Source organism: Rhinolophus ferrumequinum, chromosome 6 (genome assembly GCF_004115265.2).
Source record: "Rhinolophus ferrumequinum isolate MPI-CBG mRhiFer1 chromosome 6, mRhiFer1_v1.p, whole genome shotgun sequence".
NCBI classification, from domain to species: domain Eukaryota; kingdom Metazoa; phylum Chordata; class Mammalia; order Chiroptera; family Rhinolophidae; genus Rhinolophus; species Rhinolophus ferrumequinum.
The window spans coordinates 76,276,402-76,303,260 of NC_046289.1; the positions used below are offsets into that span (position 1 = coordinate 76,276,402).

General features: G+C 33.1%; 1 protein-coding gene across 5 annotated transcripts in view; it reads right to left on the bottom strand.

The window, feature by feature from the left end:
• The window catches only part of NOVA1 (NOVA alternative splicing regulator 1), a 141,111-nt gene that overhangs the window by 96,504 nt on the left and 17,748 nt on the right, over window positions 1-26,859 (bottom strand). The window lies entirely within an intron of this gene.

Consider the following 26,859-nt stretch of genomic DNA (forward strand, 5'->3'; position numbering starts at 1 on the left):
ACAAGTAACATTAAAATATCTAAAAAGAAATGAAAAACATTCTGAAATTCTAAATTACTGTTATGCAAAAGCCCCACAATTTTATGAAATTACTAGTCCTCAACACTAGCAGTGGTTATATTATTTTTGGAGCTTTAATAACAATCCCATTATAAAACGACAACTTCTCTTCTCCAAAGTTATGTTGAGTGAGAATCTAAACAAAGTCTTTACATAAACAATGTTCATATAAACAATGAATTAACCAAATATATGGTAACTTTTAGTTCATTAGTACAGAAAATTATTACCACATCCTACTTTTATTAGAATACCGCCTCCCTTTTTATTTATCTTTGATAAAATCAGAAAATTCAAAAATTCTCTGAGAAATATCACTGAACCACTAGGCTATTTTTCTAAGTGTCTACCTCTAGAATAACTACTATGTTTATACTACTCTGAAGAGGTAACTGTTTACATTTTTTCAAAATATCACATTTAGGTTCCTGAAACAGATTGAGGATGCTTTGAAGCAAAGTCCAACAAATCTAACCACTAAAAAGTGTCCCATATGTCAAACTTTTCTGAATCTCACTTGCCATACCAGGCTTTATTTGTTTTGGCATATAATTAGTGGCGTTAGAGATAGCTGAACATTTCCTTTCAGCTTTCTCAAATTCTTTCTAGAATAAGACATAGTATAAATAATTATTTCCTTTAAGTGACAAGAGGTGGTAGAAGACAAAGAAAGTACAGAGTCCCCCAATCTCTTTATTAAAAGAAGACATAGATCAGGAATTCCCAATCTGGGATTTACGGAACCTAGGAACTGTGCTAAAGGGCATGAGTATAAAGACATATTAAACAAGTTTGTAAGCACATTTTTCTAAGGAAAATAGGCCGTAAGCTTTTGTTAGGTTCTCAAAAGGCTCTGTGACTTCCCCCAAACGTTCAAGGAAGTACTGGTAAGTGATGTGAAGACAACCAACTGGATACGTAGCAGTATTCATTTATTAAATGTTTTACTCTGAGCTGTTTCTTCTTAGGTAAAATAAGTAACAGACAAAGGGGTTGTCTAATAACTAAATGAAATAACTCACATAAATCACATGGTACAATAATTGACCTATTATTATCAGTAATAGTAATAATTGTTCAAAAGAGCTATCTCAACTAAAACTTTCTTATAGAGTCCCATCTTAAATTATGGGAACAGAGTGACAAATATAGTATCTTAACAGAGTACTCAGAGAAAAACTAAGGAAGTAGCATTATTTGAATGAAATAATTTCCAGATAATGAGGAATGAGTCCACAGACTATCTATGGTAAGAATACGGCAGACAGATGGCATACCAAGAACAAAGACCTGAGACTGGAACAAGTGATCCAAACGTTCACCTGAAGACGGACCACATACATAGGACTGTGTAGGCCATAATAAGGACTTCAGATTTTTTTGTTTTAAGTGTTAGAGAAAGCCAATGCAGAATTTTGACTGGAGGAGTGACATAACTTATTTCATCTGTTAAAAGGATCATGCCGGCTGTTGTGATGGAATTGATAGTCGCTATCAAGAATGGAAGTACTAGCAAGACTATGGTAAAATTTACTTAATAGAGTATCAGGTGGGATTTTTCCCATTGCCCAGGGATTGGAAATTAGAACCCAACACTAAGAAGAATCATCAACCAAATATTTCTCATTCAGAATACAGCCCAAACAAGTGAGAGCCAACCACTCCTCCATAACTTAAACATGTTTACCTTCCTCAGTGCCTCTTTACCCCAGACTGCCCAACCCTGCTCCATTCTGAATGAGTCGGTCATCAGTTTGCTCCACTGACTTAATGCACGTGAACGATGCTGTTGTCAAGAGTCCAAATCAAACAAGGGAGGGTCCAAAAGATTCATAATGGAAGACTGATATCTTATCTCTCAATTGGACCTCTGCTTGTGTTTAGACTTGATTATCCATGCTCCCTCCCCCCACCCCAAACCCATGTAACAAGAGGGAAAAAGACTTGGAGTTGGAAAAAGGGGTACAGAGAACTGGAGTCACTATTTGTAATAGCAGGAGGTGTCTTGACTGCGAACGTAGCTGAACTTGAGTCCACAGACACTGCAGACTTAAGCAGCCAGAGGCTGTGGTGGGTATACTGGAAAGGTGGAAACTGAGAAAGAGGAGACAAGGTAAGCCAGAACTGGAAAGTGTGACCCGCCAAAAATACGTCACCCCCCTAAAAAAAGTTCTGCACATGTGCTACATCAGATAGCTTAGTATTTGTCTGTCTTTCCCCACAGAAGGCAAGAAGTCTAGGCAGTGTTAGAGAAGTAGAAAGAGAAAAAAAAAAAAGAAAGAAAAGAAAAAAGGAACAAAGGGGCCACTAAGAGAGCCTTTCCCCTTCCCATCTCTCTCCTCTAGGTGTCAACACCCCGGAGGGAAAACTGGAATATAAATGACAGAGCAAGTAACTCTTCACTCATTGGAGTGACCAGAGTGAATGACTAGATTCAACCCTTTCTACACTCCAATCTCCTAGAAAAGCCTAAGTGTCATTAAGTAGAAGGGGAAAGTTGAGTTTTAAACTTGGCTATGAGGTTAAAAGTCAAACTAGTCTGATTCAACTGACTTGACCAAAGTCAGATTAAACAGATTTTCTGAAGCATCCAAGAAGCTATGACCTTTTCTTCAGATGAATAAAGAAACAAAAAAAGTGATTTGACCAATCATAAACAAAGGCCATGTTGAAGAAGAAAAAAACCATACCATGTTTACATTCCCACTCAGTCATACTATATTATGAAATGGTTAGCACCAATCAGCTAGTAGGTGATTTTGACTTTCCATATCTCTAAAACATTCTACAAATACCAAGCTGAACGCCTGCATTATCTTATTTTTATTTCTTATTCTTATGAACAACTAGAAATTACATAACTAATGGGTATCTTATAAGGAATTTCTTAGATTTTATCCTTGCATAAAAATTACAGAAATATTGTGAACATCTGTAAATAATACTAGGTCTTATTACCAACACTAACAAATATAAATATTTTATGTATTTGTGAGAACACTAGAAGCTAAAAGTAAAATCCCCTAAATAAGACACCAACCTCAGAAGCTTGCGGAACAAAAAGGCTCAAGGCAAGGAAAAAGCAAAGAAGAAAGAAAAAACAGGTTAGATGGTTTATTGTTTCAAAGGAACACTTTCAATATTCATATTGGAAGAATTTAAAAATAATTTTAGAGAATATTTTGTTCTGACTCATAGCTCAATAACTTACGACTTTGTCTTAAATGGAATCATGCTCTTTTCAGTCATTTAATATCTAATGGTACTTCTCTAAAAATTCAGGTATATCTTTTTTAATAAATTAAGGTATCAGTGTTTTACATGATTAGTAATACATAATCTCATCTCTGTTTAAATGTCACATTTTTAGAGAATACATGATCCTATTACATTGAGGTTTATAACTCCTTAATGTTCCCATTCATTTTACAATCATTCATCATCCTAAATTATGTCTTGTATATTCAACATATATCTTATCAGTCAGTCCATAGAGATACAACATAATGAAGAGAAAGTAATGTGACTTAAAAATTACGAAACTAAGTTCTGTACCTATAGCTTTTTTTCTAGTCTACTTTTTCACATGATATAAGACTATCATTTATAAATAAATCGTAAAGTGTAAGGAAAATCATACAAAGTCAAATAATCCAAACTTACATGTTAATTCAATGTTAGTAAATATTGTCGGCCAAATTATCAACACAATATTGAAGGACAAGCAAAGAATTGGAAGACTGACATGACACTATCTGACTTTAAGACTTACTATAAAGCTACAGTAATTAAGAAGCGTGGTATTGGTGAATGAACAAACTGATCAATGGAAGAGAAGAGAGAGCCTAGAAATAAACCCGCACAATCAACTGATCTTTAACAAAGGAGCAAACGAAATTCAAGGGGGAAAGGATAACCTCTTCAATAAATGGTGCTGGCTTAACTGGACATCCACATGCAAAAAAATAAAAATAATTCTAGATGCAGACAATACACTTTTCACAAAAATTAGATATAAGTGGATTAAAGACAAAGTTATAAAACTCCTAGAATGTAACACAGAAAAACTAGGTGACTTTGGGATTGATAATGACTTTTTAGATACAACACCAAAAGCATAATCCACGTAAGAAAAAATTGATCAGCTGGACTTCATTATAATTAAAAACATCTGCCCTGCAAAAAGAACACTGTTATGAGAATGAAAAAACAAGCCAGACGGAAAGAAAATATTTGCAAAACACATATCTGATAAAGGACTAGTAATCTAAACATACAAAGAACTCTTAAAACTCAACAAGTAAAAACAAACAATCCAATTAAAAAATGGGCAAAAGATCTGAACAGACACCTCAACAAAAAGTGAAACTGATGGAATCTAAGCATACAAATGCTGAACATCATATATGTTTTAGTTTGCTAGGGCTACCAAAAGAAAGTACCACCAACTGGATGGCATAAACAACAGAAATTGTCTCACAGGTTTGGAGACTAGAAGTCCAAAAGCAAGGTGTTGGCAGGGTTAGTTCCTTCTGAGAGCTGTGAGGGAGGCTTAGATTCCAGACCTGTAGATGTCCCCATGGCATATCTCCATGTCCGACTTTCCCTTTTTTATAAAGACATCTGTCATATTGGATTAGGACCCACAGTAATGACCTCTCTTTAACTTGATTAACTCTGTAAAGACGCTATATATAAACAAGGTCACATTCTAAGGTACTGGAGATTAGGACGTCAACATATGAATTTTGGGGGAGACCTAATTCACTCTATAAGAGTATGTCATTAGAGAACTGGAAATTAAAGGGACAACGTGTAACCATTACGTGACTATTAGAATGGTTAAAATCCAAACAACTGACAGTACCAAATACTGGTAGGATGCCTGGCAATAGGAACTACCATTCATTGCTAATTGGAATGCAAAAATGGTAAAGACACTTTGGAAAAGTTGGGCAGTTTCTTTCAAACTGAACATACTCTTACCATATGATTCAGCAATCACACTCCTTGTATTTACCCAAATGAGTTGAAATCTTGTATTTACACAAAAACCTACACACAAATGTTTACAGCATTTTTGTTCATACTGGCGAAAGTTGGAAGAAAGCAAGATGTCCTTCAACAGGTGAATGAAAAAATAAACTGTGTTATACACCTGTATTATATAATATTATTCAGTGATAAAAAGAAATGAGCTATCAAGTTTTAAATAGACATAAAGGAAATTTAAATGCATACTGCAAAATGAAAAAGCCAATCTGAAAAGGCTACGTACTTTATGATTCCAAGTATATGACTTCCTGGAAAAGGCAAAACTGTAGCAAGAGTAAAAAGATTGGTGGTTGCCAGAGATGCATGGGGAGGAAAGGAGAAATGAATAGGTAGAATGCAGGATGTTTAGGGCAGTGAAACTGTTCTGGGTGATACTATAATGATAGATACACGTCATTATATACTTGTAAAACCACAAAAAGTGAATCCTAATGCAAACTATGGACTTCAGTAAATAATACATCAAATTTGGCTCGCCGACAATTATACCATACTAAAGTTAATTATAGGGGAAACTGTGTGCTGGGGAGCAGGAGAAGCAGGGACAAATAAGGGAATATGGCAACTCTCTAAACTTTCTACTAAATTTTTCTGTAAGCCTAAGACAGCTCTAAAAATTGAAGTCTATTAATTTTTTTTAACAAGTGGCTATTCTATGAGGAACATGAAGAAGAAAAAGGCTTAGGATAATTACATGAAAATAAAAAAAATAGTCCCAAAAAGTCTAATTGCAAATGCTAACAATATTGTTTTTTCACCAATAGTCTTGACACTAATTATGGAAAAGATAATTTATATTTGACCTTCAAATATGGTGATGAGTGCAATGCAGGTAGAGATACAATGGTAACACCGTTATAATGGCTGATATGCAAAGTGAGCTTATCAAGGTAGAACATTTTTGTTCCTCATTTTTCCACTGATAATCTTTTATAAAACGATGGTTTTGTAGTTAAATATATATATTATATTTATATATTTTTTTCTTTTCTTAATTTGAAGCTTCTTTTTCCAGGTTACTTGCAGTTAAATCGCACATAGTGAAGCAGCATAATACCGTAAGCATTTCATATATTCAAAATAAAAAATAAATCTTAACATACAGCTACCCAAATTTGCTTTCATCACACACAAATAAGATTAACCTATATGTTTGTAAATTCATGCTACAATATTCAATAAAATTGTAACCTGTAGGAAAGTTATAACTGGCAAACAAGGTTTAAATAGGCCAAGACATTTTGTTAAAGTTTTACAATGTGCTATTTTAATTTCAGAAACCCAGATAATGCCATGGATATAATAGTATCAAGAGTTTGAGGTTATATTTTTAAAAATATTCATGCTATGCTTACTTTAATCATTCTAAAATTCCCTAGCCTACCTGATGATATTAGAATGGAACTAGGTAATACTGTTTCAGCAAATTGCAATAAAAAACTTCTAAGAGAATCTTCAAGGATAAGTTTTCCCTCTCTGCCTACATATTATGTATCATACTTGGATGCAATAGAAAATTTATAGGGACAGGAAATTTTAAATTAACTATGAAATGAATTTTCACCAAGAGAAGCAAACAGTTTTATATCCTTTCAAGTTAAAAAAAAGTAGTTATTTTTCTGAAGAGTATAAATCTGTAGATCTACCCCTATCCTTGTGCAATCACTATTCTATTTTCTAATATTTCTCAGTAATGTTTATGACTGTAATACATCTTTCCTAAAAGGAGAAATAGCTATCAATTTTAGGAAAATATAAAACATCCTGGTAGCTATGTTAAAGAGCATAATTAGACAGAAAAATTTTATTTGGAATGCAACAATGTAGAATTTATACTTACCCTCATCATTTATTAAATATTCTACTGGTTACTATAACTTTGGGAAGGATATTGAATGCCCATATTTTAAAATATGAGATAAGTGTACATTTTAATGTCATTTTTATATGACATGGACAGGTTTATATTTGAGACTCTCTTCTTATAAATTGCTGTTGACATTTCCTAATCCAAATATCCATGAATGATATTCAAGAATTTATATATCAAATTTATATTTTGTAATGATACTACAAACAAATATACACTTTATCATGACTCTAAGACCACTCATTATTACAAGGATGCCAAAATTGTACATGAATTTCTCAGAACTCCTCATATGACTATTATATAATTTGTTATATTTAACAATGCATATCATTAAATAATAATTTCCTCAAATAAAAAGGAATGAGTATTATAGTCTTTTCTACCACAAAGTTACAGATATATAATAAGAAATTATACAGTGTGATAATTTAGTACAATGAAAACTTTACTGAATAAGGAAATATAAATTTGTTCCCTATGCCATGTAAAGACACAGGGCAGAGATTACAAAGTTGCATTCTGTAACTTTTGAGGCTTTTGGAGATAAAAATCAAGTAACAGCAGTCTTTCCCCATTGCAGAGAAAAACTAGATTAAGGGATAAAATTGCCCAATTTTGAGATTTTATCTAATTTTTAACATTGATAACTCCTACTAGTTGCCTATACTAGAATATTCTATTAGTATAACATAGTGTTGATTAGGGGAATAGACTATCGGTGAGCAAATTCCATCACTGCCTCTAATTTTATAGAAAACAAAAATTACATATGTACATGTGCATCCTTACAGATACACATGTATCTGTAAGCATATATACATATATATATATATATATATACACATATGTGTGTGTATATGTATATATACTTATACATACACACGTACACTTACATACACATATCTGCATACCACACATCCATGCATGCTTTGGGCAAACCACTTAATCTCTTGTGCTATTTTCCTCACAGGATTATTGTGTGAAATAATTCCATTAAAACACAGAAAGCATGCAGTTATAACTGTCCCTGGCTCATAGTAAGGTGCATATAACTATTAGCTATTATTATTATCACTGCTGCTACTATTAATGTTACGTTTAAATATACCAATATTTCCAATTTCCTGAAGAATATAATGACTTCCAAATGCTCTGTCACTTGAATAAGTGAATAAGTTTGAAGGCTACTACCACTGAAACAAACAAAAAAAGCACAGAAGTTTGAAATATATTTGGGATTTTTAGAGAGAGCAGAGGAAGAACTGAGAGCAGGGATTATCTTTTGTCACAAAAAACTTTGAACTCTCTTGATTTTAAACCTTACTTGCATGTCATAAGATTTGTGAGTAGAGATAATAGAAACGCAGCCTATCCCAAATCTTTTTTTGTTCTTTAACCAGCAGCAGCTGACACAGGAGAATAATTCCCTGCTTCACTGTGCTGACAGTACATCACCTAGATTCAAAAATTAAATCCTCAGCAAGGCAGTACGTTTCTTCCGTCTACACTGAAGAAATAGAAGGATAGTAAAATTACAAAAAATAGAGGTGATTTATTATTATAAAAGAAAAATCAAACTGTATTGAACAGAATTTATTCTTAACTGGTCACACCTTAAAGTTAAGGTTATTTTAAATTGCAACTGTTTAGCTATAATATTTTTCAAAGAAATAAAAGTTTGTTTATAATCTTTAAGTCTTATAGACAAATATTATATTTCTACTCTTCCTGAAATTTTTTAAACAAAATTTTAATAGGATCAACTAAAACTTATTAGTCCTCTGATTGTAATTATCCTTAGTGTGTAAAACACTGTGCCCTAGTTCAGACAGTAAATGTCATTTAAAAAAATACTTAGAAGAGTGGTGGTAAGTAGTAATAGTTTATGTTAAAGTTTTTTGTTACTGGAAAAATTATTCTTCACTTGATATGTAGTAATGTGTGTGTGTGTGTGTGTGTGTGTGTGTGTGTGTACACACAGAGTATCTACAAGCTTTGAGGAAGCTTTGAGAAAGAATTGTAGACTTCTGGTCTATAATTATAAAATACTAACCACAGATTGTAGAAGTGAATTCTCAGATTAAAACCTTTCTGCCATTTATTAGCTATGCAATATTGGTCAAATTCCTTATAATTTTGTTCCCACATCTGTAAAATGAGGATAATAGTAGTGTCTTTCTAATGTGATTCATTTGATGATCAAATGAAAATCTACACTTAAAACACTTGGGACAAGTCTAGCACATAGTAAAGCTCTCCATATATGCTAGTTGTTGCTATTATTCTATTCATACTGTGGTTAAGTATGGAAGATTGAGCACACTCCCTTCTGAAACTCCACTAAGATGACTTAAAAAAGTAGAAAACCGAAGGACAAAGAGAAGGTTTTGGAAAATGAACGACTCATCAGCAGACAACCAGTGACTGATCCAGCACAGCAGAAGAAACTGAAAAGTAAGTGGCAGAAAAGGATAACACAAGAATCAAGACCATCTGCCTAACTAACAGACAGGCAGAGGTAATGGCAGCGCTATACTGCGGCACTCGCTAAAAGTCTATGTAGAGAACACTTCCCCACAGTTTCCCCATGTTCTGTTTCACCCCTAGAAGATTGGAGTGTTGATTATCTTGAACCACACACAGATGTTCCTGATTTTGAACTACCAAGCCCAACATAGGAAGGACCCAAAGGACAAGGCTCAACTGGACCTGAACTGGTTCTTAAATGGTGGCAGGAAGATGTAAACCATCCAGAAAGAGTATCTGAAAATTCATTGGAAAACCTTTAGGACCCCAGAGAACAGACATGTAGATACCACAATCTGGGATTGCCCAAGAGAATTCTGGCTCTTTCCTTGATCACCATAATGAAGTTATCTAGGCAACAACTCTTGCCCCCAGACACACAGCTTCCAACCAAATCTGTAGCACCTCGTTAAGTCAAGACTTTCAGAAAAGTCTCCAACATGAAGGACTGGAGCCAAAATAAACAGGAAAAATTTCTCAGAGGAAATACAATATAAAGAGCAGAAGAAACATTAAAAAAAAAATTATTCCCATCCTCACGAAAGACACAGGACATGATAATTAGTCACAAAATAAGAACAATGTGCTATGTTAAAAAAATAGAATAATCAGGGAAACAGTAACTTTTAAAATATAAAAATAATAGCTGAACTAAAACATTCAATGGAAGAAAAAGCCCAGAAAATGTTCTAGCACATAGAACAAAAAGATAAAAACACGAAAAACAGGAGAGAAAAGAGGACAAATCCATATAAATGTACAGCCAATGACCATAGACAGAGAACAGAAAATTGACAGAAGGGAGCAATGCTTTCATAATTCTGAGGAAAGTTATTTTATAGTCTACAATTATACACACAAACTAATATTCAAATGCAAGGATGGGATGAAGATATTTTCACATAAGCAAACTTCTGTGAATCCTTTATCAGGAAGCAGCTGAAAAGTATACTTCTGTAAAAGGAAAGAAGGGGAAAAGGGGGAGAGGGGAGCATGGGATTCAGGAAGTAGAGGATCTAGCACTAGAGAATAGCCAGGGGAAGTCCCAAGATGACCTGCTATGCAGCAAGCATAGAAAGAAACCAATCTAGATTGTAGACCAACCATTATGGAAGGATCTCCACAAAAAAAGACAATTGATACAGTGTTTGAAACCATATTTGAGCATTCAAAAAATTATTGTTATGCATATAACAGACCTGTTGAAACATTTAGGAAAAATAAAAAACAGTAGGTACACAAAAAGTAAGCAAATAAAAGTGAAGGTAATTAATAACTACAGAAAAAATGAAAAGTTGTAGGAGATAAAAAAAATCATAATATATTGGCTAAAAAAAATTAGCAATATTTATAAAATTAGTTGATTTAGTGCAAAATTACTGGACAAGTATGTTGAAAAAACGGAGTGATTACGGTATAAGTATGCTGACAGAAGGAGTTAATATAAATGTAAGAATAGTAAATCCCTAATGAATAAAATCGGAAGTAAACTGATAGAGAAAAGCATTGATAAATCAATAAACAGCAATTTTAAAGTGTTATTTAAAAATATGTAAATTCCATAAGAAACAGCTCCAAGAGTACAAAATCACTGTCTCTGGAAAGTACAGCTGTGGAAAATGGAGAAAAGTAAAACGGAAGTGTTTTATTTGGTTTCAAGTCTTTTAATACTAATATTTTACTTTTTAACTCTGTGCATATATTATTTAAGTTTTTAAAATCAACATAAGAAAGTAAATTAGATAAATTTCCAACTTAGAAGTGAAACAATATATGATTAATGTCAATTTCTATATTTTTAACATAGCAACATCTCAATCATTCAGCACCAGCATGGATTCACTAAAAAAAAAATAAAATTAAAATGTGGAGGTGTAATTTACAACTTCAAGTGACAAAACTTTCCTTTTTTCACCATTTGTTAAAATTTTTTTAAAAATTTACCACATATACTCTTGAGTGATTAAGTTTATTTCTACCTTCTTGATGATTATGTGTTGTTATTGTGGATACCAATTATCATACTCGCAACAGGCCCTCTGGAATATACAGAATATTCTATCCTACATTAAATGGCTTCAGGTCTGTCTTTCTTTATAATCTTAAAAGAAAAGTAAAAAGAAGAGTGAAAAATAGAATGATCTGGTTTACTAAGAATTGTAGCTAATAAAATTGATTAGAACTTTAAAAAATACTTAGAATGACATAATCAAATTAACACAAAAAATAGCAAGCACATCGTGCTTGCTATGTATGTATCACTGTCCTGAGGACTTTTCATATAAATTTCAACTGTGAGGTAGGAATTATTATTTCTCCCATTTTACAGATGAGAAAATGAAGGAACAGAGGGGCAAAGTGACTTGATGAGTTAGTAAGTGACTGAGATTTGAACCCAAGCAACTTGTTTCCAGAGCCTATGATCTTTACTGCTATTTTCTTCTTAGCATTATAAATCTATTGAATATAATATATTGTCTGATTATTTGGCAAATGCTTTACAATCTTTCAAGGTCTAAAGTGTGTATCTGCAAACTATTATTGTTAAAGTATTAGAGATACATGAAAGTGTGTTCCAAATTAATAGAATGCCATATACCAAAAGACACTCACCTTATAAATTAAAAAAATAAATTACAAATTGACAAAACAATACATAAGACCCATTTAACTAAATTCATACATGGCTTGTCATATTTCTGTTTTTATCCTAAAAATAGTAGTACTGCTATTGTACCTGGTAATTTATAGTCAATTAAATATAAACAATAGAACACAGAGGAACAAGATAATCATTATCTTGAAAAGAACCACAACATGAGAAGTGTATTAAATTTACCTATCCAATAACATACTATTATACTGCATTGATTCTAAGACACATATTCTTCTACAATTTGTTTCTTTCTTGATACGTAATGGTGTATCTTACATACAATGGTACTTCAGATTTGATGAAATAATAGTAAGTTACACAGCACTTAAAAATGTGTCAGGTACTACTCCATTTGCTTCATAGACATTTATTAATTTAATCCTCACAACAATTCTGTGAAGTAAATACTATTGCTATCTATATTTTATAAGTGAGAAATTGAAGCACAGAATAAGTAAATTACTGGAATTCATGCAGACACTGAGTGGAAGAGCGAGGATTCCAACTTCAACAAAAAGTCTAGTTCCAGAGACTAACCTCTTAAATATTATACAGTATGGCCACATCACTACGTATAATTTGTCCCTTTCTCTGAGACCTCATAAGTCCTAATGAGTTTTTCTTCTCTGAAACTGCAACTGCTTTTAGCTAGAGCACTTTCTGTAAACAGATCCTGATTATATAAGAATAAAGAGTAGAATTAAAAGTACAGCTACTGGACTGCTAGTGAATAGGGAGCATAAATGGGATCATTAGTCAGCATCCATTCCTCAATTCCCTGTTCAGCTGCTTCTCACCCCTTCACTTGTAAACCCTCAATGTACTTTCAGTTCTGATGAAAGATGTTTAAACAGTGAACTGACACACATGCGATGTGGAATAATTCTTTCCTAAAAAGTTCCCAAGTTTTCACTACATAGACAATTTCTACATAGACAAATTTATGTCTAAAGAAATTGTGTACAATGGAGACTTTAACAAATAAAGTGTTGAAGGAAGAAATGTTAAGTTATTTTAATTACCTTTACAAGTAATTTCTATGTGAATCCAAGTCATTCTTCTTTGATAAATAAAACCTCAAACACTGCTAAATAAAGTAAAAATCAAAATCCCATGCCTACATAATTTCATAACCACATGCTTCTTTACACTGAAATAATACCATTTATTGAGGGCTTAGTCTCTATTTTGATAAAGTTTTACATACGGCATTACTCATTACAGCTCCTTTTGATAGGTACTACCATATCCATTTTTATACTGGAAATTGTAAAGGAGAGAAATCAAGCAACTTGCCCCAAAATCACAGAGTTGGCAAATAATAAGTAAGATATAAACTCAAACTCTGTTCTTCATAACCTTTGTTCTTTCATATATTGAATAGGTTATGTTAATAAAATTGGTGAAAATTAGAACAAAACTGATAGTAACCAATCCTTTTATTATATAATATATAAACAATATGGTAAACAACTAGTATTTTAATTGTAAAATATGTCTAACAGGTATGTCTTATTTAGTGTTTCTATGAGATAAAAATGTTAAACCTTTAAGTACTGTACCCGAAGTTTAAATATTTATAAAAAAATGTTTAAATATAATCACACATATCCCTAACTTCTTAAAATGTAATGAACACAATTTAAATATATCTTGATGAATCAGTCATCGCTATGAGCATTAGTAATTACACTGTGTGGCAAGGTAGCCACAAGTGTAGACAGTAAGAGGTCAGACTTAAGAGCTGTGGAAGCCAGTAGTAGTCCTCCTGTACCTTTGCTAAAGAAGTCCATGTCGAAAACATTTACTTTTATCATTGGTTTTTCTCCATCTCAAAAAACAAAAAACAAAAAAAACACACTGTTTGACGTTGCTCTCCACCTATACTCACTGTACCTAGACTCTTGCACTTTCTTAAGAACAAATGTTATCCTTTTTAATATGTATTAGGTTGGTGCAAAAGTAATTGCTGTTTAAAAGGTTAAAAATAATTGCAAAAACCGCAATTACTTTTGCACCAACCTAACTATTTAACTTCTTTATTCCCCAAACAGATAATGCAGCACGATCCTGCAACCTAAGACGAGGTTTTCTTGTTGCTGTTGTTACTATTTTACAGTTCAGCACCATTTCCACTCTCTGAGATTACAAAGGGCTTCTATCTTCTCTCTCCACTGACTTCTTTCTGTTCTATTATATCTGCTATTATCCTTGCACAACAGTGCTTCCACACTTGCTTCTACAATCCACCACTCTTTTCTCTTTTCTGTACCTTTTTCCTTTCTTATCTAGTCTCTTATTACTTCTTGGCTTCCATGTATGAAAGACCAAAAATTCAGTGTAACATGAGGGGAAAAACAATGACAAAAGACTAGATAGACCAAAAAAAGAAAGAAAGAAAGAAGGGAGGGAGGGAGGGAGGAAGGGAGGAAAAGACGAAAAGAAAAGAAGAGGAGAGGAGAGGAGAGGAGAGGAGAGGAGAGGAGAGGAGAGGAGAGGAGAGGAGGGAGGGAGGGAGGGAGGGAGGGAGGGAGGGAGGGAGAGAGAGAGAGAGAGAGAGAGAGAAAGGAAAAAAGAAAAGGTAAACCACGGCTCATTCAGTTTTGTAATCCAGGACTGTGCACTGTTCCATAGTAAGGACCAAATGATACTGTATGGAACTGAACTATCTACATAATACAAGCAAACCATCAATAAATGAGATTAAATAACTTAAAACTACCACACTGTCTCTTTTACTAGTTTCCTTTTCAATCTTTTCTTTCATTAATCCTTGATTGATGATGAAACTTTGACCAAAAAAACATGACATTACAAAATGGACATTCATATAGAAAAAACAACTTAGAAAAATGATCTGTGATAGTTTTGTCATTTAAGTGAGCAGAAGGAAATAAAACATGACACAATTGAAACATAGGTAGAAACATGCTGAACGGTAAAGACATAAATGAAAATATAAGCTGGATAATAAAACTACATGAATTACACGAATGCTGAAATAGTCTTTCAGAGTCATTGTAAAATAAAAAACTAAAAGTGCCATAAAAACTAAAAGAACAAAACAGCTTAGCAAAATCTTTAAAATGTAATGATTAAAGAATTTAAGTAGTACTTAAGGTTACATAGAGACATGGTACATAATTCTAAGAAATTATCCCACGTATTTTGAAGTCTATACAAGAACTATTCTGTATTATCACTATCTTCAAATTCCAGATTAACTGATTACCATCAAAATAAAAGTTTCCATTAAAAATCACTATATGCAGAGTGCTATACACAGTGCTTTCTAGTCTGGTTCCAATGGTTACAACTAAGTAGTACCTAGGAAAAGTGATTTAAGTTTTTTGTGCTTCAGTTTTCTAAAAATAGACCCTACTTCATAGAGTTATTGGGCAGATTAAATAACATACACACAGTGCGCTGATTATGGCCTTGTAAATAGTAAATGTTCAATAAAGGTTACTTGTTGTTGTTATTATTATTACTACTACTATTATTTGGCTATACGGTCTCCCTTGTCATCTCACCTCTTAGCTAATAAGGAAATTTAATCCTATAATATGACCAAGGCTTGGAGGTAAAAGTTGTATTAAAATAAAATAACATACTGAGAAATAGGACCTACCATATATTCTTTCTTACTTAGTATTTCTTAGTAACACTGTAACCACTGTCATCAACAAAAATTATGGAAAAACAGAAGTCATCATATTGAAAAATACAACTTACTACATTAGAGCAAAGCAAAAAAAAAAAAATAAAACCATTCATACACCTTTTTAGAAGGCTAAATGCTACTTTTTAAAATTTTCCCTTAGAGGCCAATTCTTAGAAATTCTATTTTTCTTTTCCCCCTCCCAAAACTAGAACTTGGGGGTAGATCTTCAACAGTACTTAGAAATACCTCTCACATAGGATGAGCTCAATAAATATCTGAAAAATGAAAAAAAAGAATCCATTTCATTGCCTATAAAAACACTTGTCTTCAATTCAACTCACTTTTCCAATTAACCAAAAGATACCAAGTTACAATCTAAAAAAACAATACAATAAGGTCTATATACTTTTGGTTTAAATTTTAAAATGCTATTTAAAAACGATATACAGTATAATCAATTTTACATGTAACACATGAAGAATTCCTTCAGAAAAATGTATTTATAGTTTCTTTTATTTGCATTATCCTATGACTAATAAATGTCTTGCTTGATTTCAAGTTTTATAATGGTTAGAATTACCCAATCTAGAGAACTATTAATAAGATCACTTCTATTTTGCACAGTTATTCTACAACTGTTTCATTTACAAAATTTCTGCTTCATTAACTATCCGTTTTCTCAAATCTTTTAAATCTGAAGTAGTTATCTCAAAATTCAAAACATTTGATAACATTTTTAAGGATTTTTTTCTTGCTCAAGATGAACTAATCATGTTTTTAAAAAAACGTAATAGGCTTCCGTTTGATATCAATAAAGCTCTCTGCACTGTGTCTTTACTGAGAACAACCTAACAGATATTATATTTCTGCCTATATTTGAAATACCTGAAGAGTTTCTTGATATTTACTATGTGATACATCTCAACCCAACAGAAATACTGATAGGACTGCTAAAAGAAAAAATCAAGGAAAAAATGGCAATAAGAACTTATGGGCTCTTGGAGAAAAATCAGCAGATAATATTGAGGTAACAAGAGACATTCAGGGAAAACAGGAAAGATTCTTTTTGGGGGGTCAGGGAGAATCCCAATGCACTTACTACCTGTTTTTGACACATATTGCTTGACACACACGTTTATAATGTAACTGTTATAATGTAACGTGTATAATGTAACTGTTACTATATCTTCTTTCTCCAAACTCCTTGCAGATAGTAAACTCAGAATTTCATTTCTTTATATTCATCACTATTGATCAATAAAATAAATGCTATTTGAAACAAGTATTTGTAGATGAAGAATCTAAACTCACATGGAGACAGTGATGTGTGTACAGATCAATCTTCTTCACTCACTTGCTGCATGACTTTGGTCAGGTTACCTCATTTCTGAAATGGTTATTATACCTGTATAAACTTTCTGGGGAGCTAGGGAAAATAAGCAAGATATTTTGTGTAAAGAAAAAAAAATCTAGCATACTTTTATGCTTAGCAACATAGTAAGGTAGATAGTCCGACCAATCCTTCGGCCTGAAACATCTAAACATATTGGGGGAAAAAGTTAACGCATTTTTCAATGGAATATGTTAGCTGGCAAGAAAGTAATACTGAGGTCAAGGCCTAAACGAATGCAGGAACTCAGAGGAATAAGTAGAGCATTTAAGAGAGCGTTTACCTTGAAGACATTTAATAAACCAAGGTAATCTGTGTTTCTGTCATTTTATCTTCCTGACTATAAAAATTAGGATAAAAAGTACAAAGTGTGTCCAAGGTGCACAGCCTAATAAAATAGTTCCCGATAAACCTGACACCAATGAGCCATTACGTCATTATAAGAGCGAAACAGAAATATCCTGTCAGTCTGATAATTTCCTCAACATATACACACCTGGAAAGCTGGGGTGGGGGTGAATCTGCAAATTCATAACTACAAGCCCACCTTCAAGTACATTTTTAGCCTGAATTCATACCTCAGTAGTTCAAATAACCTCAAACCAACAATTCAGTTATAAGTTGTTCCAACTATGAGTGACTACGGGAATCTGACAAAAGCAAATGCAAAGCCACTCTGAAGGAAACCACCTTTATCCCAAGTTTCAAATCTTCTCTCAGATAAATTGCTAACAATAAAAAATTTACAAAACATGCAAAGAAGCATGGCTGCATGAGTGAGAGCTGGCAGAAACAAGAGATGGCAGAATTATCAGACAGTTTAAAATAAGTATACTTACTATGTTTCAAGAATAAAGAGTCATGGAAACATGAGTAAAGAGATCTGAAAAGCAGTCAAATAGCACTTCTAAAAATTAAAGATAACTGAAATTAAAGAATCTACCAATCTTGTATATAGAATATCATAATACATTTCAATTCATTTATTTCTGTTTTCCTCCTCAAAACACAAGCATTTTGATTAAATGGGAGCAGCAAATCTGGATTATTTAAAAACTTGAATTATAGTAGCATTTGCAAGCAGTTTATTAAATATTTCTTGATAACCGGTCAATTAAAATATTAACAAAGAGAAGTGAGTAAGAATTGTTTGAATGTTAAAGAATATTTCCAGTGTAATTTTTAAAAACCACATTTCTTGGAAATTTATTTTCTTTCTTTATCTAGAAAATTATGTTTATCACGGAAAAGAAAACTGGACAAGCCCCAAATCTACAAATACAAATTACCAAAAACTTAAAAGTGGGAAAATTGAAGATGTAAAACTTGCCCATTGTACGTAACAAATAATTATCACACCTAATTTCAACTACTGACAGCAAACCTAAAGCAGGGGACTTGAAAAAATTAGTCCCAGATTGTTTCAAATCTTTACTTCTTCAACACTATTTCTTCCTACTGATCTTCTCTTTCAATATTATAAATAAAACAAGCCCAAATAATTTTGAAGTTCTGATTCAGTACATACTTAAAAAGAGTATAGTGCTTCTGCTACTTGATGATGACTCTGTATGTCTCCTTCCCGTTCTTTACTTTAAAGGATCTACAGAGGTAAATGTCAGAAGGGATAACAGGAGGGTGCTGTTTTCTTCCCCATTCAAATAAAGATAAAAATATTAAATAATTTTTAAAAACTACATTGACTAAAGAAATCTGTCTTCAACCACTGTGGATATAGCACCAAAAACCTTATCACTAAAAAATTGCAATTATCAAGAGAAACTTTTCACTGAAACAAATTAAGTAAAAATAAACAGGACTATTATCTATATAATACATATGTGTGTATGTCTCTGTACAAACACACACACACACATACATGCATAAATGTAATAGATAAAAGTTCCAGAGGCATTTTGTTCCTAAAATAACACATAAAGGTAAATTACTCTGGTACATCTACTATCTCCTGAATCATTCTTTCAATTGTTCTGTAAGCACTGTCCTGATACTGTAATGCGCTGAAACAGAATCTTCCCTAACTTTTATATTATGCAGACATTTTGCCTTTTTTAAAGTATTCCAAACCAGACTTTATTTTACTAAAATCAATGTATTACCATTACATTCTCCCTTGTTTAATTTTCCAAAATACTTCCTTTCATAGATTACAAATATGCCTAACAAAAGTCTTTTTCCTGGCTGAATAGCAATGATTGGTGATGTGTTATTTTGGTTTAAAGACTAAATAGTATGGATTAAAAGATATTGGTATACATTTAAGAGGATGATTCATGATACCTTTCCTATTGAGTGGAGTTTGGAAACTGCAAAAACAAGAACAAGGAGGAAGTAAGTATACTACTCACTATTAGGTTGGTGCAAAAGTAATTGCAGGTTTTGCAATTATTTTTAACCTTTTAAACCGTAATAACTTTTGCACCAACCTAATAACAAGAATTGGAAACAACTGAGGCCAGACAGTCTCTCTTTTATGAGTACTCCTTCCCTGTGGTACTGCAAGATAAGAGAATGATCTCTACATACTGACAGTACTCCCAAGAGGAGACTATATTTCCTCTACTGGCTTAGATGAGTAATTAGATATCAGACTATGCCCAAGTGCCTAGACTACAAAGCGCCTGAAAGAGAGTTCACTAAGGATATCTCACAGCAGGTTAACTGTGCATCAGGAGACCCCAGTAGAACCTTCCACAGATTCAAAAAGCATATTATTCTAGAAAGCCACCATTTGGACACCTGCCATGTAGAAGGCGGCATTAATGGCCAGTCAGTGTAAGTCACGGACGCAGCAAAACACAACGGATTATAATCATAAGCCTAATTAAGTAAAAATAAATTTTTGTCCATTTCTTCTTTCCATCCAGACCTTAAACCTAAATAGCTAGAACCAGAATTGGGGGAAAGAAAAGGTACCTCAGAACAAATCCAAGTCCCTACCGAAATCGAAAGAGAGAAAAATAGAATGAGAAAGAACAGACCATACCAACTTTAAGTTCCCAGGGCCCGAAACCTGATTAGTGCCACGGCAGAGGAAGAACTTTAAATCAGATATGAGATTCAAATTTCAAATTATACTAGGCTGGAGGGTTTTTTTAATGACTCAAGATGAATGGGAAGTTATGAAATATGCCAAGATATGATTCTCTGCTACCCTGGTACAGTCTATACTGAGCACATTTGCAGGTTCAGTATCTAATGACAGAGAAAAACAACAAGAATTAAAAAAGGAAGACTAATTCAAGGTACAATTCATGGGTAAAAGAGCGAAAAATTGGCAATAACTATGGAGAGAAGAAAAGAATAAAGAGAACAAGATTAAAAGATAACTATTTTTTTCTAGTTTGGAGTAACTTGAAAGTCACTGGTACCAATAACTGAAACAGAAAACAAGGCAGGCAGGTTTATAAATTATGAAAATAAATAGTTTTTGACATTCTGAGCTCTTCATCCACTCATTTATTGCTATATTGAACCGATGTATATGGTGCACCTACTATGAGGAAGGCTTTATGTTTAGTATTAGGGATACTCTATAAATGAGGGTGACATGGTCTTTATTGTCACAGAGCTAGTCGTCTATTATGGTAGACAAGATCTGCAATTATAATAAAGCATGAGAAGCACAGAATGCTTCACAAACACAAAAGGGTACCTTAACTAGATTTACATGGTCAGAAACGACTTCCTAGAGGAAAGATGTCAGTTGAAACCTTAATAATATATAGGACAGGTGTGTGTGTGTGTGTGTGTGTGTGTGTGTGTGTGTGTGCGCGTGTGTGTGTTTTCAAGAAGTGGTTAATATAAAAACACAATTAAATATCTCTGGAAAGAGGAGTAAAATCATGCAAACCATGTAAGGGAACTTGTACTTTTAGGGTAGGTTTATAGAAAGATTTTAAGTAAGGTTTAAATCAGGTTTGTTTTAAAAATACATGAAATGTATCTATAAGATGCCCATGAATAAAAGTTCAAAACAGTTTGAAATAAACATATGGATTTAAGAATAGTATCGCTGAAACAAAGGTAATAATTAAAGTCAGAGGAATCTATAGGGACAAGGACAAAATCTAATGTAACTCCTACATTTATGGGATAATTGAAAAAAAGAGAAACCCATCAAAATGTTTGAGAAGGTGCAATTAGTTAGACATACAGTAAGAGAAACAGAATGTCAACAACATCAAAGGAAGAAAAGTACCAAGAAAAGAGTGGTTATCAACATGGAATGCTCCAGAAAATTAAAAGGTGATGATGACTAGATGAAAAAAGTTTGAAAAGTAGGCCCAGGATAGAAAGCTAAACAGACATAAACAAAAGGATAATAACAAGAACTGGCTCAACTGGAAATATATTATGGACTGAATAGTACAAATCAATTGAACCAGGTTTAGTCTTTCATCTAGGGATGCTCAGCATCCACAGAGCAAAAATACATAAAGTGGATGATAAAAACTTGAGTCTGAGCTACATCAGATCTTACATTCATACTTAAACACTGACAGTTCAAGAAAACAAAGATTACACATTTTTAAAGACTTTCAAGATTAGAAGTGGATATCATAAAATTGGAAAGAGTAAAATAGTAATGATATATGATTAGTGTGGAGTGTAACACATTCATTACTACTTTGGAACTGTATTGAATTCTTCATTTAAAACCATTTAATTCTGTTAGTTTCCACATACACCCTTCTCTGTAATGGGGTCTTAACGCAAAACTGTATCTTACAGCAAATAGCTTTGGGTTCCAGCTTTAAAGAGAGCCACAAAAATAGTTACAAACTTGAATAACTTCATAGTTTTTAAGTTAACCAACCACTCCATACATTATGGCTTTTTTTATTAAAAATGCTTAACTATATTGTGAAATATCTTCGAAGTAAATTCTAAGTAAATAATTCTCTGAAAATTGTAAATACCCACTGCCAATTAGGAGTTTGAGTTACTGATGTAGGGTTAAATATGTAATAACTGGAGATTTACAAAATCCTTTTAACATATTGTGTGCAGTCTGATTTAAGATAAAGAAAAGTCCAAATTACTTGACAGACCAAAAGGCCCTCCATAATCTAGCCCTTGTCTGACTCTCCAGCTTCATTCCTTATCACTGAGAAGAGCTTTGATCTTAAATATCTTTGCATCCTCTGTACATAGCAAAATGCCCAGTATATAGTCCATATTTAATAATTATTTGCTAGTAAATACATGGATAAATAAATAAGTGTTGGGAAAATGAGATATTTAACTTAGTTAACACCAAATTTAAAGAAACAGCATGAACAATTACTAATCAGGAAGTATGCTAAAATTCCAAATTTATAATTCAGACTCATATTTTTTTATTAAATATAGTCATAGTTTAAATGTTTTAATTGTTTACGTAGACAAATCGTAAAGCTATTTAAAAGGATGAAAATTAAAAGCATAATTTGAGCAAGCTGAACCCAACCACATAACACTAAAAATAAAACTTCAGTGAAATAAACTTCAAAAACAAGTCAAATATGGGAAAATTACCTTCATTCCAAGAAATTTTTTACATATAGGATATGATTTAAAAAAAGACACTGGTTTCTGGAGGTAGATAAATCTGTATAAAAATCTCTAGCAGCTGTGTAAAAATAGTATAACGTACACATTTCTAAAACAATATGTAAGGATAATGTGCAAACCCACGTCTCACATAAATGATCACTACTAATACTAAGGTATGATCTTAGAAAGAAACATGTAATTAAAAAGCATGCAAAAATAAAACATTTAAAGTCAAAAATTGTAAGCTAAAATTTTGAGCTAGAATTAAATTTAAGTGTTAAACTTGAAAATGAAATTAAATGCATACACACATATTCCTGCCCCTGTCATCCAGGAAACACAACCAACCACAGATTTCATTTTAGCGACTAAGCAAACTCCCTCTACTGTATTATTTATATATTGACAAGTATACAGATTTATTTTGTCTTATTCTGGCAAATTATTTCTAGAGATCAAATATTTTTTGCCGGTAAGATATACCAATAAAAATGTATGATTAAAAAAGAAGTCAAAATTTTTATTAGTTATTTAATTAAAAATATAATATTGGCTCTATAAAAACAATTATTTTTTCTGCTTGCGTGTGAAATAATACCATTTCCTTTAATAACTGAGTACAGAAGGAAAAGGAAAAATAAAATAGTGAGGTAAAAAGTAATTGACTTAAAGAGAGAAATGAAGTCCATCAAATACAATAATTTGTCATGGACAACAAAATGAGGAAATTGGGCCGGGCCGGTGGCTCAGGTGATTGGAGCTCAGTGCGCCTTGCACCGGTTCGATTCCCACATGGGCCAGTGAGCGGCATCCTCTACAGCTAAGATTGTGAACAACGGCTCTCCCTGGAGCTGGGCTGCCGTGAGCGACCGGTGGCCAGCGTGAGTGGCCGGCAACCAGTGTGAGCTGCCATGGGCTGCTGTGGGCTACTGTGTGCTGCCATGAGCGGCTGGCAGCCAGTGTGAGTGGCTGGCAGCCATCTTAAGCTGCTGTGGGCTGCCATGCGCTGGTGTGTGCTGCCACGGGCTGCCATGTGCTGCCAGGAGCGGCCAGTGGCCAGTGTGAGTGGCCAGCAGGCAGTGAGAGCTGCCATGAGCTGCTGTGAGTGGCCGACCAATGACCAACTGCCTCAGTGGAGGGGAGCGCAAGGCTCATAATCCCAGCATGGGCCAGGGAGCTGTGTCCTACACAACTAGACTGAGAAACAATGGCTTGAAGCGGAATGGTGGGGGGGGAGCGGAAGATGGGGGGGGGGAAAGAAAGAAAGAAAGAAAGAAAGAAAGAGAGAGAGAGAGAGAGAGAGAGAGAGAGAGAGAGAGAGAAAGAAAGAAAAAGAAAGAAAGAAAGAAAGAAAGAAAGAAAGAAAGAAAGAAAGAAAGAAAGAAAGAAAGAAAGAAAGAAAGAAGGAAAAGAAAATTCACAAGTGATAATAAAAGTATGTCAAACTATTTTATAGGAAAACAATTCTCACTGGAATAACTTTTCTTTTCTACATGTGCAATTTCTTTAAGGTGTAAGCCTCAAAAAATGAAGTTTTGATTCAGCACAATATTCCAAATGGTTCAGTATTTATTTATCATTCACATTTAGTATATATCACTTTACATGGTTTACATTTTAAACTAATTGTGTCCTCAAGGATAAATGGATTTCATTTTGATACAATCCAATGAACTGGTATTATTCAGAATGTTCTTACTGCTAAATATCCTACTGCTTCATATTTATTCTTTAAAAATCAATTCTCAACGGTGCAAAAATATTTATGCTACACTAATAGATGTACTGATACTGATAGTCCTTAGAGTACAGATTGTTTCCTACAGATTTTCCTATAAGCTTTCTTATTACTTTATCTTTTGAAATCTTAATAATTTAGATGCTCAGTCTGGTCAACCCAATAACGAGGACAGGCTACTTTCTGCCACTTTCCAGAGTTTTAACACTGAATTCACAGCCAACCACATCTTTAATGCTTTACTTGGCTAAGCAGAGCAAAATGCGTTTTTACAATATTTACTTTTGGTTTTGATATTTTCTTGTGGCTTTCATTTAAGGCAAATATCTTGAATATAATCAGAAACATGACAGATTAGATGTGAAGTTTGATGGAAAGAGAAAGATAAGAATAACCTCCAGATTTTTGGTCTTAGAAACTGGAAGGATGAAACTGCAAATAAGATAAGAGATGACTGTGGGAGAAGTAGATTTGGGGATTTGAGAGAAAGATCAGAACATTTAAAATCATACTTAATTCTAACATACTTATTAGACATACAAGTGATATCAAATAGCCAATGCATCATTAGTCTGGAGTTCAGGTGAAAAGTCCAGAATGGATATAAACATTTGGTAGTCACTGAACAACAGATGGTTATTTAAAGCCATGATACTGGATAGAATCACTAAGGGAAGAGAGTAAGCATGTATAGTGAAAAAGAAGAGAGTGGTCCAAGGACTGAATTCTGGGAAATGAGAAGAAACCAGCAAAGAAAACTTGAGGCTGCAGTCAGTGGGGAAGAGGTGTGCTGAAAGCAAAATGACATGTTTCACAGAGAAGGCAGTGATAACTGTCAGCTGTTGCTGATTGGTATATAAAAATGAGAATTGAGAGCTGAGCACTAAATTGTCATTGAAGTCACCAGATCCTGACAAGAGCAGTTTCACTGGAAGGATGGGGTCTAAATCCCAGTTGGAATGACTTTAAAACAAAAATAGGAGGAGAGGAACTGGAGATAGCACAAGTACAAACTAGTTTAAAGCATTTTACTGTTATTGGCATGGTAACTGGAACAGGAAGTAGCATAAAGAGAAAACGCCTTTTTTTTTTTTAAATAATGGAGATATAACAGTATCTTTGCAGGCTGATGGAAAATAGAGTGGGGAAAATTGATAATGTTAAGAAAGAGAAGTACAAATTCCCCAAAGATGTCTGAGTAGCTTAGAGGGAATGGAATCTAGAATAAAAGTAGAGATGGGCCTTTGCTAGGGGCAGGGGCAGTTTATTAGAATAGTAAGAGAAAATATAGACCGTAGAGGTACTGATGGCTAAATCTGGCGGTGGTAACATAAAATTTCTTTTATTTTTATTTTCTCAGTGAAACAGGATCATCAAGCAAGATGATTCAGGAGGTTTTGGAATTGAAATTTAAACTTATATATTGTGTAGTCTACTGCCTTAGTTCCGAAGAAAAGTGAAAATGTTACAAGTAAAAAGACAGTTGGTATTACTTAAAGCATTCACAGCCTATCTCAATTTCTCTATTTCCCACCGTACCCTAGTATGAAAGGTGATAACCCTGAGTCATCTTTACCCTATACTAATATAGATTCCTCTTCTATAAACTACCAATTTTCAATACTACTCATTCCAATCAGACTTCAAACACTTTCATCATCTCTATAGGTTGTAAGTCTCTAAGAATAAATCCATTGCTCTAAAGATTAGGTCCACAGTATTTAGTCATTCTGGAATTAAATGGCCTTTAGCGATGTTTCTCACTTTATTTTTTCCTGTAGCATATATATTCTTATACATGCAACATTCTAAACATAACATCAAATTTACCTATAACCATGACAGTATTCACTAAGATTTTACATTTTCCACAAAACAGCCAAGAATCAGTATGATATTAATTACATCTATTGTCCTCAAGGGCACATTCACACAAAATAAAATCATGTATACAGTTGTTCTTGCTATGGCATTGAATGAATTTTAAATATTTAATACATAAATAATATTTATTAATACTTTAATATGTAAGGCATTTGAATACAGCATTAAGTTTATACATTGATTATAACAAAATATAGACATATCATAAAAAAAAATTTACTATAATGGCCATCAAGAATTTTTGCAATGACTCATGGAAAATATGTTAAGGAGCAGAAAGTAATAAACCATAACACCTAAAAGATACTCCTAGTAAAACCATACCATTAGAATTTCTTGGATTTTTCATGGAAGCTGAAGAAACGTGAATTAAAATGTTCAGGGCCTTCACAGAAGCAATTTTTTAAAAAAATTTAAGCTGAAAAATAAAGCTGAAAAATAAGCTTTGTGAATT